The sequence below is a fragment of the Heptranchias perlo genome, chromosome 43 (genome assembly GCF_035084215.1).
Source record: "Heptranchias perlo isolate sHepPer1 chromosome 43, sHepPer1.hap1, whole genome shotgun sequence".
Classification (NCBI taxonomy): Eukaryota; Metazoa; Chordata; class Chondrichthyes; order Hexanchiformes; family Hexanchidae; genus Heptranchias; species Heptranchias perlo.
In genome coordinates, this window is record NC_090367.1 from 10,417,197 (window position 1) to 10,434,550 (window position 17,354).

The 17,354-nt window shown below is 50.8% G+C and overlaps 1 protein-coding gene across 2 annotated transcripts in view; it reads right to left on the reverse strand.

The window, feature by feature from the left end:
* The window catches only part of LOC137306496 (pyruvate carboxylase, mitochondrial-like), a 1,155,436-nt gene extending 1,139,273 nt beyond the window's left edge, over positions 1 to 16,163 (reverse strand). The window contains exon 1 of one of the 2 annotated variants that reach the window (XM_067975757.1): positions 16,106 to 16,163. The gene's annotated coding sequence lies outside the window, so the exon portion shown is untranslated. The remainder of the gene's footprint in view (positions 1 to 16,105) is intronic. The other variant, XM_067975758.1, reaches the window with a different exon arrangement.
* Positions 16,164 to 17,354: the final 1,191 nt, after the last annotated feature.

The window sequence follows — 17,354 nt, forward strand, 5'->3', positions numbered from 1 at the left end:
CCAATAAATCCAATAGGGAATTCAGGAGAAACTTCTTTACCCAGAGAGTGGTGAGAATGTGGAACTCACTCCCACAAGGAGTAGTTGAGGGGAATAGAATAGATACATTTAAAGGGAAGCTAGATAAACACATGAGGGAGAAAGGAATAGAAGGATATGCTGATAGGGTGAGATGAAGAAGGGAGGGAGGAGGCTCGTGTGGAGCATAAACACCAGCATGGACCAGTTGGGCCGAATGGCCTGTTTCTGTGTTGTAAAATTCTATGTAATTCTATGTAATATATAAAAACACCTAGCATTTATATTGCGCCTTTAACGTGGTAAAACGTCCCAAGGCGCTTCACAGGAGCGACTATCAAACAAAATTTGACACATAAAATCATAGAATGGTTACAGCACAGAAGGAGGCCATTCGGTCCATCGAGCCCGTGCCGGCTCTTTGTCAGAGCAATCCATGTTAATGTTAATACAGGTGACAAAAGCTTGGTCAAAGAGGTAGGTTTTAAGGAGCGTCTTAAAGAAGGAGAGTGAGGTAAAGAGGAGAGGTTTAGGGAGGGAATTCCAGAGCTTAGGGCCTCGGCGGCTGAAGGCACGGCCGCCAACGGAGGGGCGGTGAAAATCGGGGACGCGCAAGAGGCCAGAATTCGAGGAGCGCAGAGATCTCGGAGGGTTGTCGGGCTGGAGGAGGTTACAGGGCCATGGAGGGATTTGAAAATGAGAATGAGGATTTTAAAACAGAATAATATGATACCAGTAGATCTCCCATGGGTCAGAGGATTTGCTGATTTTTTTTTTTACAGAGGAATGTTATTCCATTAATGGGCAGTGTAGTATCAAGGGCACTGATGAGACAGTGACGAAATAGGTGAATTCTGTTTTTATTGCATGATATTCTGACCATTTTTCTGTGAAAACTGTGAACAAATAGCCTTATTGTACGTTCTAGCTACACGGATGCTCTTCCAAGACTGAGTTTAAAGTATATTAAAGGGCATTAAAGGTGTACACAGCACTGACACTAGAATCACTCTCCACTACAATGGGCCCAAACCTTTATCAAAAACGGTATTGACGGCAACTTGGGAGAAATATCATGTTAATACAGTTCATGGTGCAGGGAAAGTAATGTCAGCCGTGGCTCACACTCTCGTCTCTGAGTCAGAAGGTTGTGGGTTCAAGTCCCACTCCAGAGACTTGAGCGCATAATCTAGGCTGACACTCCAGTGAAATGCCGCACTGTCCCTGTCCGACAGCAGAGCCTGGTCTCGGATTTCCCTGCCATTGGGCCAAGACGTCGCTCTGCTGGGACCGTGTGGTTGGTTGGTGTGCAACCACCACGCACAGGCAGCTTCCACCAAGTCATCCTCGACCCTGAGGGACTGCCAGAGAGAGAGAGAGAGAGAGGGAGAGAGACAGGGGAACTGCGTACTCTGTACACATTCAAAAGAATCAGTCACCCCACTTCCCACTCTGCTGCGAGCACATAACTGGAGTCCGCTGTCTCTCAGCTTACCCAACATGAAGACACACAGAGCGCCTGTTAGGTGCTGCAGCAGTCCAACGGCTACTGACAACTGAACAGTGTGCAGGTGGAGGAGAGAGTCAGAACCGAGCTCCCTTAGTGCCATACTATTCAAACCGCAAGTTACGTAGAGATTACGACACAGAGACTGGCCACCGCAGATGTTAAATCGAGGCCCCTCTCAGGCGGATGTTAAAGACCCCACGGCCACTATTGGAAGAAGAGGGGGGGGGGGGGGGGGGGGGGGGAGTTCTCCCCGGTGTCCTGGGGCCAATATTTATCCCTCAACCAACATCATTAAAGCAGATGATCTGGTCATTATCACCTTGCTGTTTGTGGGAGCTTGCCGTGGGCAATCTGGCTGCCGCGTTTCCTACATTGCAACAGTGACTACACTTCAAAAAGCGCTTTGGATCGTCCTGAGGTTGTGAAAAGCGTTGTACAAATTCTTTCTTTTATCTTTAGCAACAGTCAGGGTTTCATCAGTCAGCCCAGTGAAGCGTGGACATTTAAGGCAGATGATAAGGAGAGACTCTCCATTTCACGGAAGATAGTGGGTGTATGAAAACTGTACCAAAAAACAGGCATCAGACAAATCAATATGGAACCAATTCTGGTTGACAGGATGGAGATGAAAGTTGCAATACTTCAGATCCGCTCAACAAAAAGCCACAGACAGATTGCCCATACACGTCAGTGACACTAAACTTTGCAGAGAACTCAAAGTATGGGATTAAAAACAGACCACTGCTGCAAACGCTCAGCAGGTCAGAGACTATCTGTGCAGAAAGGAAGGCAGGGTCGAGATCCAGGGGGGGAATGAGGAGTTTTTTTTTAAATGCAGCGAGTTGTGATGATCTGGAATGCGCTGCTTGAAAGGGCGGTGGAAGCAGTTTCGATAGTAACTTTCAAAGCAGAACCGGATAAGTACTCGAAAAGGTAAGATTTGCAGGGCTTTGGGGAAAGAGTGGGACTAATTGGACGGCTCCTTCAAAGAGCCGGCACAGGCACAATGGGCCGAACGGCCTCCTTCTGTGCTGTAGGATTCGATGACGGTTTCAGGTCGTGGCCCTTTATCAGAACCCAAGGTGTGGATTGATTCTATCAGAGGAACGGCACGGTCGGACAACAGAAGGGATGGATGTGCCGAGACACCATGAGGCAGCTGTGGTCCTAGAACAAAGCTGGACAAGAGATGGTGAGGAATTACAAAATGATATTGATAGAAGCCAAGCCACACCCAAAGTCTGCGGCCCCCAGACAATTTAAAATAGAGATTTTTAAAAAAAGCACAAGTTAGAAAGAGAAAATAAATTGCTGAATCTGAAGAACATGGGGGAGAAAATAATCTCATCCAAGAGGATGATTAATCTGGGCAATGTTTAAGTTAACTTCTTGAGGAGTGTAAATCTTACAACAGAAAATAAGATTTTTACTCTCTTAGTCTGCAGAGACCTCGCACAATTAAGTTTTAATTTCCCTCTGCAATTTCCTCTTTAGTTGTAAGATTTTAAGATAGAACCGTGCAGCAGAATTCCAAATCTTTTCTACACCATTGTCGGAAGCAACATGTAAACACCAAGTGTGAGATATCAGAGGGGCAGCACTTTCCATCTGATAACTCACAGCCCCTGCTGACGGTGGTCTGGGAGCAGCTCGTGTCTCAGCCCCCACCCCGACCCCTACCCCACCCCAAAGTCTGGGAGGGGAGGAATAGAAAAGTTGAACAAAAAAGTAAATAGTTCATTCAGTGTCAGCCGTGGCTCAGTTGGTAGCACACTCGCCTCTGAGTCAGAAAGTCGTGGGCTCGAGCCCCTACTCCAGAGACTTGAGCCCCATAATCCAGGCCGACACTCCCGGTGCCGGTACTGAGGGAGTGCCGCACTGTCGGAGGTGCCGTCTTTCGGATGAGATGTTAAACCGAGGGCCCCGTCTGCCCCTCTCAGGTGGATGTAAAAGATCCCACGGCCACTATTGGAAGAAGAGCAGGGGGGAGTTCTCCCCGGTGTCCTGGGGCCAATATTTATCCCTCAACCAACATCACTAAAACAGATTATCCGGTCATTTATCTCATTGCTGTTTGTGGGATCTTGCTGTGCGCAATTTGGCTGCCATGTTTCCTACATTACAACACTGACTACACTTCAAAGCTACTTCATTGGCTGTAAAGTGCTTTGGGATGTCCTGAGGCCGTGAAAGGTGCTGTAGAAATGCAAATCTTTCTTTAAAAAATGTATTGTCAGACAGTGGGGGGGAACGTTGGAATGCCTGATGTCCCGTGCACAGTCACAACACCAACACCATTTTATTTTCGGCGTGTGTACACACCAGCTGCGCTGCAAGGTGCAAAGAGAGGCTGAGCCCAGAAACCTTGGAAAAAAACTCTCCCCCGAGTCACTTACAACTGCACTTTTAAATTCCCAACTGTCTAGCCTTTGGCCCTCCATTCACCAAGACATTTCTGCAGCGACCGATCTGCTCAATCACTAACCTCGCCTCCATCTTTGATGCCCTTGTCCCCATTAAAGCCATTACTCTCTCTCACCCTGGTCGCTCCCCCTGATACGGCCCTCATCTCCGCTCCCTTAAGTCAAGCGATGCAGACTTGAACGTTTGTGGCGGACAACTGGTTTAGCCGTTCATCGCCAGATCTGGCTGGACCACACAAAGCACTATCGGGTGCTGCTCTCCTCTGCCAAAACTGCTCACTATTCCAGGATCATCCTGGAATGCAAAGATAACCCCCGGCTTCTCATATCCATTGCAAATCGTCTTCTTAAACCCCTCTACCCTGCCCCCCTCCACCAAGAACGAGGAGATCATGGAATTCTTTGTCACTAAGATTGAGAACATCCGTTCAGTTGCCTCTGCCACTTCCTCCCTTCCCCGAGCCCACCGAGCCAAAATTCCCCGATGTTTCCCCCCTGCCCTAGCCCTGAACTCACATCTTTCTCTAGTTTCTCTCCTAACTCCCCTCATGCCCTCTCCGAGCTCATCTTGACCATGAGACCCACCTCCTGCTCCCTCAACCCTATTCCCAACTAACTTCCCTTCCTGGCCCCCAGGTTAGCTGATATTGTTAACGGTTCCCTCCCTCAGGTACTGTCCCCCTCCCCTTCAAATCTGCCGTCATCATCCCCCCCCTCAAAAAACAAATCCTTGACCCCTCTGTCCTTGCAAACTACCGTTCCATCTCCAACCTTCTCCAAAGTCCTTGAATGTGTTGTCGCCTCTCAAATCCGTGCCCATCTTTCCCGCAACTCCATGTTTGAATCCCTCCAATCAGGTTTCCGCCCCTGCCACAGTACTGAAATGGCCCTTATCAAAGTCACAAATGACATCCTATGTGACTGTGACCGTGGTAAACTCTCCCTCCTCATCCTTCTCGACCTGTCTGCAGCCTTTGACATGGTCGACCACACCGTCCTCCTCAATGTCTCTCCTCCGTCGTCCAGCTGCGCTCACCTGGTTCCATTCTTATCTGTCCAATCGTAGTCAGAGAATCACCTGCAATGGCTTCTCTTCCCACTCCTGCACCGTTACCTCTGGAGTCCCCCAAGGATCTATCCTTGGCCGCCTCCTATTTCTCGTCTACATGCTGCCCCTCGGCGACATCATCCGAAAACACGACGTCAGGTTCCACACGTATGTTGACAACACCCAGCTCGACCTCACCATCACCTCCCTCGACCCCTCCAATTTCTCTCATTTGTCACACTGCTTGTCAGGCACCTGGATGCGAAAAAATTTCCTCCAATTAAATATTGAGAAGGCCAAAGCCGTTGTCTTCGGTCCCCGCCACAATCTCCGTTCCCTCACCACCGACTCCATCCCTCTCCCCGGCCACTGTCTGAGGCTGAATCAGACCGTTCGCAACCTTGGCATCCTATTTGACTCTGAGATGAGATTCCGACCACATATCCGCTCCATCACCAAGGCCGCCCACTTCCACCTCCGTAATATCGCCCGTCTCTGCCCCTGCCTCAGCCCATCTGCTGCTGAAACCCTCATCCATCCCTTTGTTACCTCAAAACTCGACTATTCCAATGCTCTCGTGGCCGGCCTCTCACCTTCCAGCCTCCATAAACTTCACCTCATCCAAAACTCTGTTGCCCGTATAAGAACACAAGAAATAGGAGCGGGAGTAGGCCATACGGCCCCTCGAGCCTGCTCCGCCATTCAATCAGATCAAGGCTGATCTTCGACCTCAACTCCACTTTCCCGCCCGATCCCCATATCCCTTGATTCCCAGTGTCCAAAAATCTGTCGATCTCAGTATTGAATATACTCAACAACTGAGCATCCACAGCCCTCTGGGATAGAGAATTCCAAAGATTCACAACCCTCTGAGTGAAGAAATTCTTCCTCAACTCAGTCCTAAATGGCCAACTCTTTATCTTGAGACTGTGACCCCTTGTTCTACACTCTCAGCATCTACCTTGTCAAGCCCTCTGAAAATGTTGTACATTTCAATGAAATCACCTCTCACTCTTCCAAACTCCAGAGAAAATAGGCCCATTCTATTCAATCTCCCTTCATAGGTCAACCCTCTCATCCCAGGAATCAATCTAATGAACCTTTGTTGCACCGCCTCTAAGGCAAGTATATCATTCCTTAGGTAAGGAGATCAAAACTATACACGTTACTCCAGGTGTGGTCTCACCAGAGCTCTATATAATTACGAACATACGAATTAAGAGCAGGAGTAGGCCATTCGGCCCCTCGAGCCTGCTCTGCCATTTGATAAGATCATGGCTGATCTGATTGTGACCTCAACCCTACTTTCCCATCTACCTACTATAACCTTTGACTCCCTTGTTAATCAATAATCTATCTAACTCAGCCTTAAAAATATTCACTGACCCTGCCTCCACCGCTCTCTGAGGAAGGGAGTTCCACAGACTCACCACCCTCTGAGGGAAAAAATTTCTCCTCATCTCAGTCTTAAATGGGAGACCCCTTATTTTTAAACTGTGGCCCCTAGTTCTAGTCTCTCCCACAAGGGGAAACATCCTCTCAGCATCTACCCCTTCAAGTCCCCTCAGGATCTTATATGTTTCAATAAGATCACCTCTCATTCTTCTAAACTCCCGTGTATACAGGCCCAACTTGTCCAACCTTTCCTCATAAGATAACCCCCGTCTACCTACTATAACCTTTGACTCCGTCGTTAATCAATAATCTATCTAACTCAGCCTTAAAAATATTCAGTGACCCGGCCTCCACCGCTCTCTGGGGAAGGGAGTTCCACAGACTCACGACCCTCTGAGGGAAAAAATTTCTCCTCATCTCCATCTTAAATCAGTCGAGTGAACCTTCTCTGAACCGCCTCCAAAGCAATTATGTCCTTTCTTAAATAAGGAGACCAAAACTGCACACAGTATTCTCGATGTGGTCTCACCAATGCCCTGTACAACTGTAGCAAAACATCACTACTTTTATATTCCATTCCCCTTGCAATAAATGACAACATTCCATTTGCCTTCCTAATCACTTGCTGTATCCGCATACTGACTTTCTGTGATTCATGTACAAGGACACCCAAATCCCTCTGTACCTCAGAGTTCTGCAATCTCTCTCCATTTAAATAATATACTGCTTTTCTATTCCTCCTGCCAAAGTGGACAAGTTCACATTTTCTCACAGCAAGACCTCCTTACTCTTATACTCTAACACCTTTGCAATAAAGGCTAACATACCATTTGCCTTCCTAATTGCTTGCTGTACCTGCATGCTAACTTTCTGTGATTCATGAACAAGGACACCCAAATCCCACTGCCTACAAGACATTTTAGTCTCTCACCTTTTAAAAAATATTCTGCTTTTCCAGCCTCCCTACCAACGTGGATAATTTCACATTTCCCCACATTATACTCCATCTGCCACCTTCTCGCCCACTCACTTAACCTGTCTATATCCCTTTGCAGCCTCTTTCTGTCCTCCTCACAGCTTACTTTCCCACCTAGCTTTGTATAGTCAGTAAACTTGGATATATTACATCAGTCCCCTCATCGTATCCTAACTCGCACCAAGTCCCGTTCACCCATCACCCCCTGCACTCGCTGACCTACATTGACTCCCGGTCCGGGAACCTCCCGATTTTAAATTCTCATCCTTGTTTTCAAATCCCTCCATGGCCTCGCTCCCCTCCCTATCTCTGTAACTTCCTCCAGCCCTACAACCCTCCGAGATCTCTGCACTCCTCCAACTCTGGCCTCTTGCACATCCCCGATTTTAATCACTCCATCATTGGCGGCCGTGCCTTCAGCTGCCCGGGCCCTGAGCTCTGGAATTCCCTCCCTAAACCTCTCCGCCTCTCTCTCCTCCTTTAAGACGCTCCTTAACACCTACCTCTTTGACCAAGCTTTTGGTCGCCTGTCCTAATATCTCCTTATGTGGCTCGGTGTCAAAATTTGTTTGATAATCGCTCCTGTGAAGCGCCTCGGGACGTTTTACTACGTTAAAGGCGCTATATAAATGCAAGTTGTTTTTGCTGTTGTCTGCAGTTTGAGTTCAGAAGTGTTCAGTAGAGCAAGCATGCAGCTGCAACTTTGCCGGCAAGGCAAATGAAAGTGCAAATGCGAGGCAAAATCTTCAAATAACTAATCGTCCATTCTGGCGTGAATCACAGAATCATACAGCACAGAAGGAGGTCATTCGGCCCATCGTGCCTGTGCCGGCTCTTTGAAAGAGCTGTCCAATTAGTCCCACTCCCCCCTGCTCTTTACCCATAGCCCTGCAAATTTTACCTTTTTAAGTATTTAGTCAATTCCCTTTTGAAAGTTATTATTGAATCTGCTTCCACCGCCCTTTCAGGCAGCGCATTCCAGATCGTCACAACTCGCTGCGTAAAAAAACATTTCAATCTCCCCCCTCTGGTTCTTTTGCCAATTATCTTAAATCTGTGTCCTCTGGTTACCGACCCTCCTGCCACTGGAAACAGTTTCTCCCTATCTCCACTATCAAAACCCCTCATGATTTTGAACACCTCGATTAAATTCCCCCCTTAACCTTCTGTGCTCCAAGGAGAACAACCCCAGCTTCTCCCGTCTCTCCTGAAGTCCTTCATCCCTGGGACGAAACGGAAGGGAAAAATCCTCAAGCAATTAATCGTCCATTCTGGGAATAATGTCGGAGACATTTTTCAGCGCTCACAAAATGTAACTACCATGAGTGTTTGGACATCTTCATTCACACATCAATGCACAATTAATAGCAACAATCTTCACAGAGATTTAGTCCCATTAAGTAAGAACAGGCTCTGGAAAAGCCAGTCTAACTTGTGGAGCCAATTCATTCTCAGTTCACTTGGTGCAGAATTAATGCACCCTTAAGTGCTCTGGCAATTTTAAATAAGAAATTTGTTTTTTTTCAATTGTACACTTGTGGGCGGGATCAGCAAAAAGCATAATCATTTAATAAAATTATGGATGATTCCTCACTTGAAAATAAAGCATAACTGTATCCTGACAGGTAGGCAGAAAGGAACAGGAGGCCATTCAGCCCCTCGAGCCTGCTCTGCCACTCCATTAGATTACGGCAGATCTGTACCTCAACTCCATTTACCCGCCTTTGCTCCATATCTCTTGATAACCTCACCCAACAAAAATCTATCCATCTCAGTCTTGAAATCTCCAATTGTCCCCCAGCACCCCACAGCCTTTTTTTGGGGGGGGGGGGGGGGGAAGAATTCCTGATTTCTACTATCCTGTGTGTGAAAAAGTGCAAGAAGCACTTTTGCGACTGCCTTCCAAACCCAGATTACATGTTTCTTGTCACTCCCTGTTAATCACTATAGTTTGTGATGGCCACAGCTACAATTCAAAGTCATTGGACTTCAAAATGCAACTTTTGCACTGACACCAACAGGGAATCTCATTGTAACGGCATTACCATCGCCGAATCCCCCACCATCAACATCCTGGGGGTCACCATTGACCAGAAACTTAACTGGACCAGCAATATAAATACTGTGACTACAAGAGCAGGTCAGAGGCTGGGTATTCTGCGGCGAGTGACTCACCTCCTGACTCCCCAAAGCCTTTCCACCATCTACAAGGCACAAGTCAGGAGTGTGATGGAATACTCTCCACTTGCCTGGATGAGTGCAGCTCCAACAACACTCAAGAAGCTCGACACCATCCAGGACAAATCAGCCCGCTTGATTGGCACCCCATCCACCACCCGAAACATTCACTCCCTTCACCACCGGCGCACCGTGGCTGCAGTGTGCACCATCCACAGGATGCACTGCAGCAACTCACCAAGGCTTCTTCGACAGCACCTCCCAAACCCGCGACCTCTACCACCTAGAAGGACAAGAGCAGCAGGCACATGGGAACAACACCACCTGCACGTTCCCCTCCAAGTCACACACCATCCCAACTTGGAAATATATCAGCCGTTCCTTCATTGTCGCTGGGTCAAAATCCTGGAACTCCCTTCCTGACAGCACTGTGGGAGAACCTTCACCACACGGACTGCAGCGGTTCAAGAAGGCGGCTCACCACCACCTTCTCAAGGGGCAACTAGGGATGGGCAATAAATGCCGGCCTCACCAGCAACGCCCACATCCCTTGAACAAATAAACAAAAACTGTCAAAGCGTTGTACACAACAATCAAATAAGGGTCTTTTTGTTATTTTCGCGAAACCTAATGAGGCCTCCAGTACTGGGCATCAAGGATGAGGTCCTGGGAATGAATGAGTAGGAGACAATTATGATTTCAGCATTAGAAAGAACGCAGGAAGGAGGATGAATGTGGTGGAACGAGAGGGGAGGTTCATAGGAAGTTTCAATAAAATTGAGGGAAAAAAAAGAGTATTAGTGGCTACTGACATTACTACAGGCTTATCCAGAGATAGGATACAGCAGGACATAGTCTCACTGTGGTCCTAATTTTATCAATTGATTATTTTAACAGGGCAGGAGGGTGTCACCTGCACACTGTCTCCCCTCAACTTGCTAACACCACATTAAAGCCTGTGTATTTGTCTGAACACGACCAATACTGATGGGCTTTCTCATTCATGGCTCAGTGGTAGCACTCTCGCCTCTGAGTCAGAATGATCGTGGGTTCAAACCCCACTCCGGAGTCTTGAGCCCCATAATCCAGGCCGACACTCCCAGCGCCAGTACTGAGGGAGTGCTGCGCTGTCGGAGGTGCCGTCTTTCGGATGAGACGCTAAACCGAGGCCCCGTCTGCCCCTCTCAGGTGGATGCAAAAGATCCCACCCACTATTTGATGAAGAGCAGGGGAGTTCTCCCCGGTGTCCTGGGCTAATATTTATCCCTCAACCAAACAGACGATCTGGTCATTATCACTTTGCTGTTTGCGGGAGCTTGCTGTGCGCAAATTGGCTGCCACATTTCCGACAGTACAACAGTGACTACACTTAAAAAGCGCTTTGGGACGTCCTGAGGTGGTGAACGGGGCTATAGAAATACAAATCTTTTTTTTCAATGCAAACATTTGCAAATCAGTTGCCGATGGCATCTCTCAGGTCCATTTACTTACTGGAAGCTATGACATACTGCCTTCAGCCATCTATGTATGATACAGCGAGCAGGAGTGCATCTGCCCACAAAATGGCGTCCTGTTACTAGAAATTTCAACTGTCCTTTAGAAAACAAGGTGCTAAAGCAACAGAACACTCTTCTCTCATCAGACCAGCATTCCAAATTAAATCCTCGCAGCTAGGACTGTAAGTATTCTAACACCCGCCCCCGGTCATCGCACTGCCACCAGGTCATGCCACTGGGCAGGAACTAGGCCTCACGACCCACTCTCGCAGTCAGCAACAAGCAGGCGTTGCAAGTTCCTTCCCGAGGGAACAGTGTGCACAGCACATACAATATTCCTCGCTCTCTTTCTTTCACTTTGCCACCGCCTAATTGTCGGGTACCAAGGGGAAAGGGGAGATTAAATTTAGAACAGGCTAAACTTTAAAGCCCTCCCTCTTTGCATGCTGACAATAACTTAAGTCACTCGGAGCGCCTCCTTCTCTCTTCCCTCTCTCCCAGAAAATGCTTCTGTGCTTTCTGTGACCGCCTTCACTTCAACAGATGACTGGAAGATGTATTTTATTTGCTCACTGGGTCTGCTCATCGCACTGCTCAATTACGTAGAATTAGCAGAAGCAGGCCTTTCGGCCTAACTGGTCCATGCTGGTGTTTGTGGTCCTTCAATTCCTTTCTCCCCCATGTTTTTATCCCCTCAAATGCGTCTATGGGACTAAATTGGATAGCTCTTTCAAAGAGCCAGTACTGGCACGGCGGGCCAAATGGCCTCCTTCTGTTGCTGTAAGAATCTATGATTCTATGCCATTCGCCTCAACTGCTCTTTGTGGGAGCGAGTTCCACGTTCTGGCCACTCTCTGGGGGAGGAAGTTTCTCCTGAATTCCCTACTGGATTTATCAGTGATTATCTTACATTTATGGCCCCTAGTTCTCGTCTCCCTGCCGAACCCCTTCGCAATCTTAAAGACCTCGACCTGGTCACCCCTCAGCCTTCTCTTTCCGAGAGAAATCAGCCCCAGCCCGTTCAGTCTTTCAGCCCCAGCCTGCTCAATCCTGCCTTTGTGATTGATAGCAGAGGTCAGCGGATATCGAACACGGGTGAAATCACAATCCGTCCTCCGGGAAAACTAAGTGTGAGCTCGGCTCTCCGTTGGTATCACTCTCACCTCGGATTCTGCAGCTCGTAGTTACAAGCCCCACTACAGGACTCAAGCTGGCACGCCAATACGGTATTGAGGGAGTGCTGACTTTCACCAAAAATAATCGATCCACTGACTGTCACCAGGCGTTCTGTCTCACTGCCGTTTGTGGGGGCCCTGCTGGGTGCAAACTGGCTGCTGCACTTACCGGCAGAGCAGTGTCTGCACCTCAATGTATTCATTGGTTGTGAAGCACTTTGGGATGTCCTGAAGCTGTGAAGGACATAATATAAATGCAAATTCGCCCTTTCCTGTCGTATTTTAAATTGGAGAGCTCGGAGACTGAACTTTCAACACGCAAAAAAAAAATCCGGTGGCTCGGAGCTTCTCAGACTACGACAGTGCAAGAAATTCGCAGGTATGCAGCACCTTTAATGTGGAAAGAACCTTCCGAGGTGCTCCGCCGAGGCACAAGGATAAAATGGACACCGAGGCACAAGCAGCGGCTATTAGGAGGGATGATTGCTGCAAGGAGCAGGTTTTGAGGAGAAGAGGGAGGTGGGGAGACAAGTGATTTAGGAAGTGAATTCCAGAGAGCCTGGCCGAAGGTGGCTGAAGGCACAGCCACTCGAACCACAGAAGCATCCAGCACAGAAGGAGGCCATTCAGCCCATCGTGGCCTGTGCCGGCTCTTCGAAAGAGCTAACCAATTAGTCCCATTCCCCCTTGCTCTTTTCCCCTGCAAATGTTTCCTTTTCAAGTATTTATCCAATTCCCCTTTTGAAAGTTATTATTGAATCTGCTTCCACCGCCCTTTCAGGCAGCGCATTCCAGATCATCACAACTCGCTGCGTTAAAAAAAAATTCTCATCCCCATGAGCGTAATAAATAAATAAATCTCCCACTGCAATATCCGTCAGAGGTTAGGTATAACAGATTTTTGTTGCAGAATGGAAAGTTAAGTTTTGAAAGAAGTCAGTGAGAGTTGGGGCTACAGTTCTAGAATTGGATCATCGTATACAGTGCCCGTTTAGATAAAATCCCTTCATTTGGATAAAATCAACACCACACCAGGACCAAGATCAGACAGAGTCTGCACCAGAACCAGACCGAATCTGCATTGGCATCAGGACCAGAGCCAGACCGGGTCTGCACCAGGACCAGAGCCAGACCGGGTCTGCACCAGGACCAGAGCCAGACCGGGTCTGCACCAGGACCAGAGCCAGACCGGGTCTGCACCAGGACCAGAGCCAGACCGGGTCTGCACCAGGACCAGAGCCAGACCGGGTCTGCACCAGGACCAGAGCCAGACCGGGTCTGCACCAGGACCAGAGCCAGACCGGGTCTGCACCAGGACCAGGACCAGGACCAGAGCCGTTTATAGCACAAGTTCAAAAGACAGAACAAGCTTGACAGGCTAAGCGACATTTCCTTGTTCCATGGGTTCTTTAAGGAGTCAGCATCACAATTAGGGAGCTGCTTTCCGAATGTACAGATACCAGTACATTACTGGCATCAAAAGTGGGCCGACGGGAGAGGGAATGCACAAGAGGCCAGATTCAGAGGAACGGAGAGTTCGGGGGGCTACTGCGGGGCCAGAAGAGGTTACAGAGATAGGGAGGGACGATGCCATGAAGAGATTTAGACACAAGGACGAGGATTGCAAAGGCATTGCCGGACCGGGAGCCAATGTCGGTCAGCGAGGGTGATGGGTGAACGGGACTCGGTGCGAGTTAGGATACGGGGGGCAGCAGAGTTTTGGATGAGCTGAAGTTTACGAAGGGTGGAAGATGGGAGGCCGGCCAGGAGAGCGTTGGAATAGACGAGTCTGGAGGTAACAAAGGCATGGGTGAGGATTTCAGCAGCAGACGAGCTAAGGCAGGGGCGGAGGTGGAAGTGGGCGGTCTTGATGATGGAGGGGATATGGGGTCAGAAGCTCATCTCAGGGTCAGATAGGACGCCAAGGTTGCGAACGGTCTGGTCCAGCCTCAGACAGTGGCCGGGGACTGGGGTGGAGTCGGTGACGAGGGAACGGAGTTTGTGGTCGGGGTCGAAGGCAATGGTTTTGGTCTTCCCAAAATTAATTGAAGGAAATTGCAAATCTTCCAAGACTGGATGTCGGACAAGCAGTGTGGCAACACCGAGTCAGTAGAGAGGTCGAGAGAGGTGACACTTTATAATTTGGAATCTTTGATTCCCCTCATAATATTTCCACTAAATTATTAACTGAAAGTGAACCTTGCCTGAACCAGGTCTACAGATCTTCATTTGGATAAAATCAGCACCACACCAGGACCAAGATCAGACAGAGTCTGCACCAGAACCAGACCGAATCTGCACCAGGACCAGGACCAGAGCCAGATTGGGTCTGCACCAGGACCAGAGCCAGACCGGGTCTGCACCAGGACCAGAGCCAGACCGGGTCTGCATCAGGACCAGGACCAGAGCCAGAGCCAGACCGGGTCTGCACCAGGACCAGGACCAGAGCCAGACCGGGTCTGCACCAGGACCAGGACCAGAGCCAGACCGGGTCTGCACCAGGACCAGGACCAGAGCCAGACCGGGTCTGCACCAGGACCAGGACCAGAGCCAGACCGGGTCTGCACCAGGACCAGGACCAGAGCCAGACCGGGTCTGCACCAGGACCAGGACCAGAGCCAGACCGGGTCTGCAGCAGGACCAGGACCAGCGCCAGAAGCAGAGCCAGACTGGGTCTGAACCAGGACCAGCATCAGAGTCAGCACCAGGACCAGAGCCAGACCGGGTCTGCACCAGGACCAGAACCAGGACCAGGACCAGCACCAGGAGCAGAGTCAGACCGGGTCTGCACCAGGACCAGAGCCAGACCGGGTCTGCAGCAGGACCAGGACCAGCACCAGAAGCAGAGCCAGACTGGGTCCGCACCAGGACCAGCATCAGAGTCAGCACCAGGACCAGAGCCAGACCGGGTCTGCACCAGCACCAGGACCAGAGCCAGAGCCAGAGCCAGAGCGGGTCTGCACCAGGACCAGGACCAGAGCCAGACCGGGTCTGCATCAGGACCAGGACCAGAGCCAGACCGGGTCTGCACCAGGACCAGGACCAGAGCCAGACCGGGTCTGCACCAGGACCAGGACCAGCACCAGAAGCAGAGCCAGACTGGGTCTGCACCAGGACCAGCATCAGAGTCAGCACCAGGACCAGAGCCAGACCGGGTCTGCACCAGGACCAGAACCAGGACCAGGACCAGCACCAGGAGCAGAGTCAGACCGGGTCTGCACCAGGATCAGGACCAGAGCCAGACCGGGTCTGCACCAGGACCAGGACCAGCACCAGAAGCAGAGCCAGACTGGGTCTGCACCAGGACCAGCATCAGAGTCAGCACCAGGACCAGAGCCAGACCGGGTCTGCACCAGGACCAGAGCCAGACCGGGTCTGCACCAGGACCAGAGCCAGACCGGGTCTGCACCAGGACCAGAGCCAGACCGGGTCTGCACCAGGACCAGAGCCAGACCGGGTCTGCACCAGGACCAGCATCAGAGTCAGCACCAGGACCAGCATCAGAGTCAGCACCAGGACCAGAGCCAGACCGGGTCTGCACCTGCACCAGGACCAGGACCAGGACCAGGACCAGGACCAGAGCCAGAGCCAGAGCGGGTCTGCACCAGGACCAGGACCAGGAAGTGCCATTTAACCCAGCTCCAGGTGAACTCGAAGGTTGCTGCCGGTGACCGAGTGAAGTCCCGGGGCCGAGCTGTAGGCGGGGGGGAGGGGCGGAGGGGTGAGCCGGCCCCCTGCGCCTCCTCCTCAACCTGACTCAGGCCACTGCCCACACCGGCTTAAAGAGACCGAAACAGGCGGGGAGCTGGGAGTGATGAGAGGCCGTGGGCCCTGAGCCCGGGCCCGGGACTCCCGGTGTAGGACAGACCCCGGCTCTCCAGCTTACCTCAGCCGCCGCTTCGCACCGTCCGTCCACGCTCCTCCTCGCCGAAGGCCCGCCCCCGGGCCGCGCCGCTATTGGGCGCCCGCCGGGCCCCGCCAGGGCCAATTGGTGGAGAGCGCTGTCTGTCAAGAGGGAGGCGGGGCTCCCAACCCGCGTGACGTGTCCCATTCATCGGGAGCGATTTAAAGGGGCCGCGCCCCCCTTCCATAGCAACGCTCATCGACCGCCCGCGGCCGCGCCCGCGCTCGACATATCAACGCTCGCCGACCGCCCGCGGCCGCCCCCGACATAACAACGCTCGCCGACCGCCCGCGGCCGCCCCCGACATAACAACGCTCGCCGACCGCCCGCGGCCGCCCCCGACATATCAACGCTCGCGGACCTCCTGCAGCGACCCCCTCTATTAACACTAACTGACCTCCTGTGGCGACACCCTCTATTAACACTAACTGACCTCCTGTGGCGACACCCTCTATTAACACTAACTGACCTCCTGTGGCGACACCCTCTACTAACACTAACCGACCTCCTGTGGCGACTCCCTCTATTAACACTAACCGACCTCCAGCAGCGACCCCCTCTATTAACACTAACTGACCTCCAGCAGCGACCCCCTCTATTAACACTAACTGACCTCCTGTGGCGACACCCTCTATTAACACTAACTGACCTCCTGTGGCGACACCCTCTATTAACACTAACTGACCTCCTGTGGCGACACCCTCTATTAACACTAACTGACCTCCTGTGGCGACACCCTCTATTAACACTAACTGACCTCCTGTGGCGACACCCTCTATTAACACTAACTGACCTCCTGTGGCGACACCCTCTATTAACACTAACTGACCTCCTGTGGCGACACCCTCTATTAACACTAACTGACCTCCTGTGGCGACACCCTCTACTAACACTAACCGACCTCCTGTGGCGACTCCCTCTATTAACACTAACTGACCTCCAGCAGCGACCCCCTCTATTAACACTAACTGACCTCCTGTGGCGGCACCCTCTATTAACACTAACCGACCTCCTGTGGCGACTCCCTCTACTAACACTAACCGACCTCCTGTGACGACTCCCTCTATTAACACTAACCGACCTCCTGTGGCGACTCCCTCTATTAACACTAACCGACCTCCTGTGGCGACTCCCTCTATTAACACTAACCGACCTCCCGTGCCAACGCCCTCTGTTAACACTAACCGACCTCCCATGGCGACCCCCCTCTACATTCAGGAACTGTCCCTCT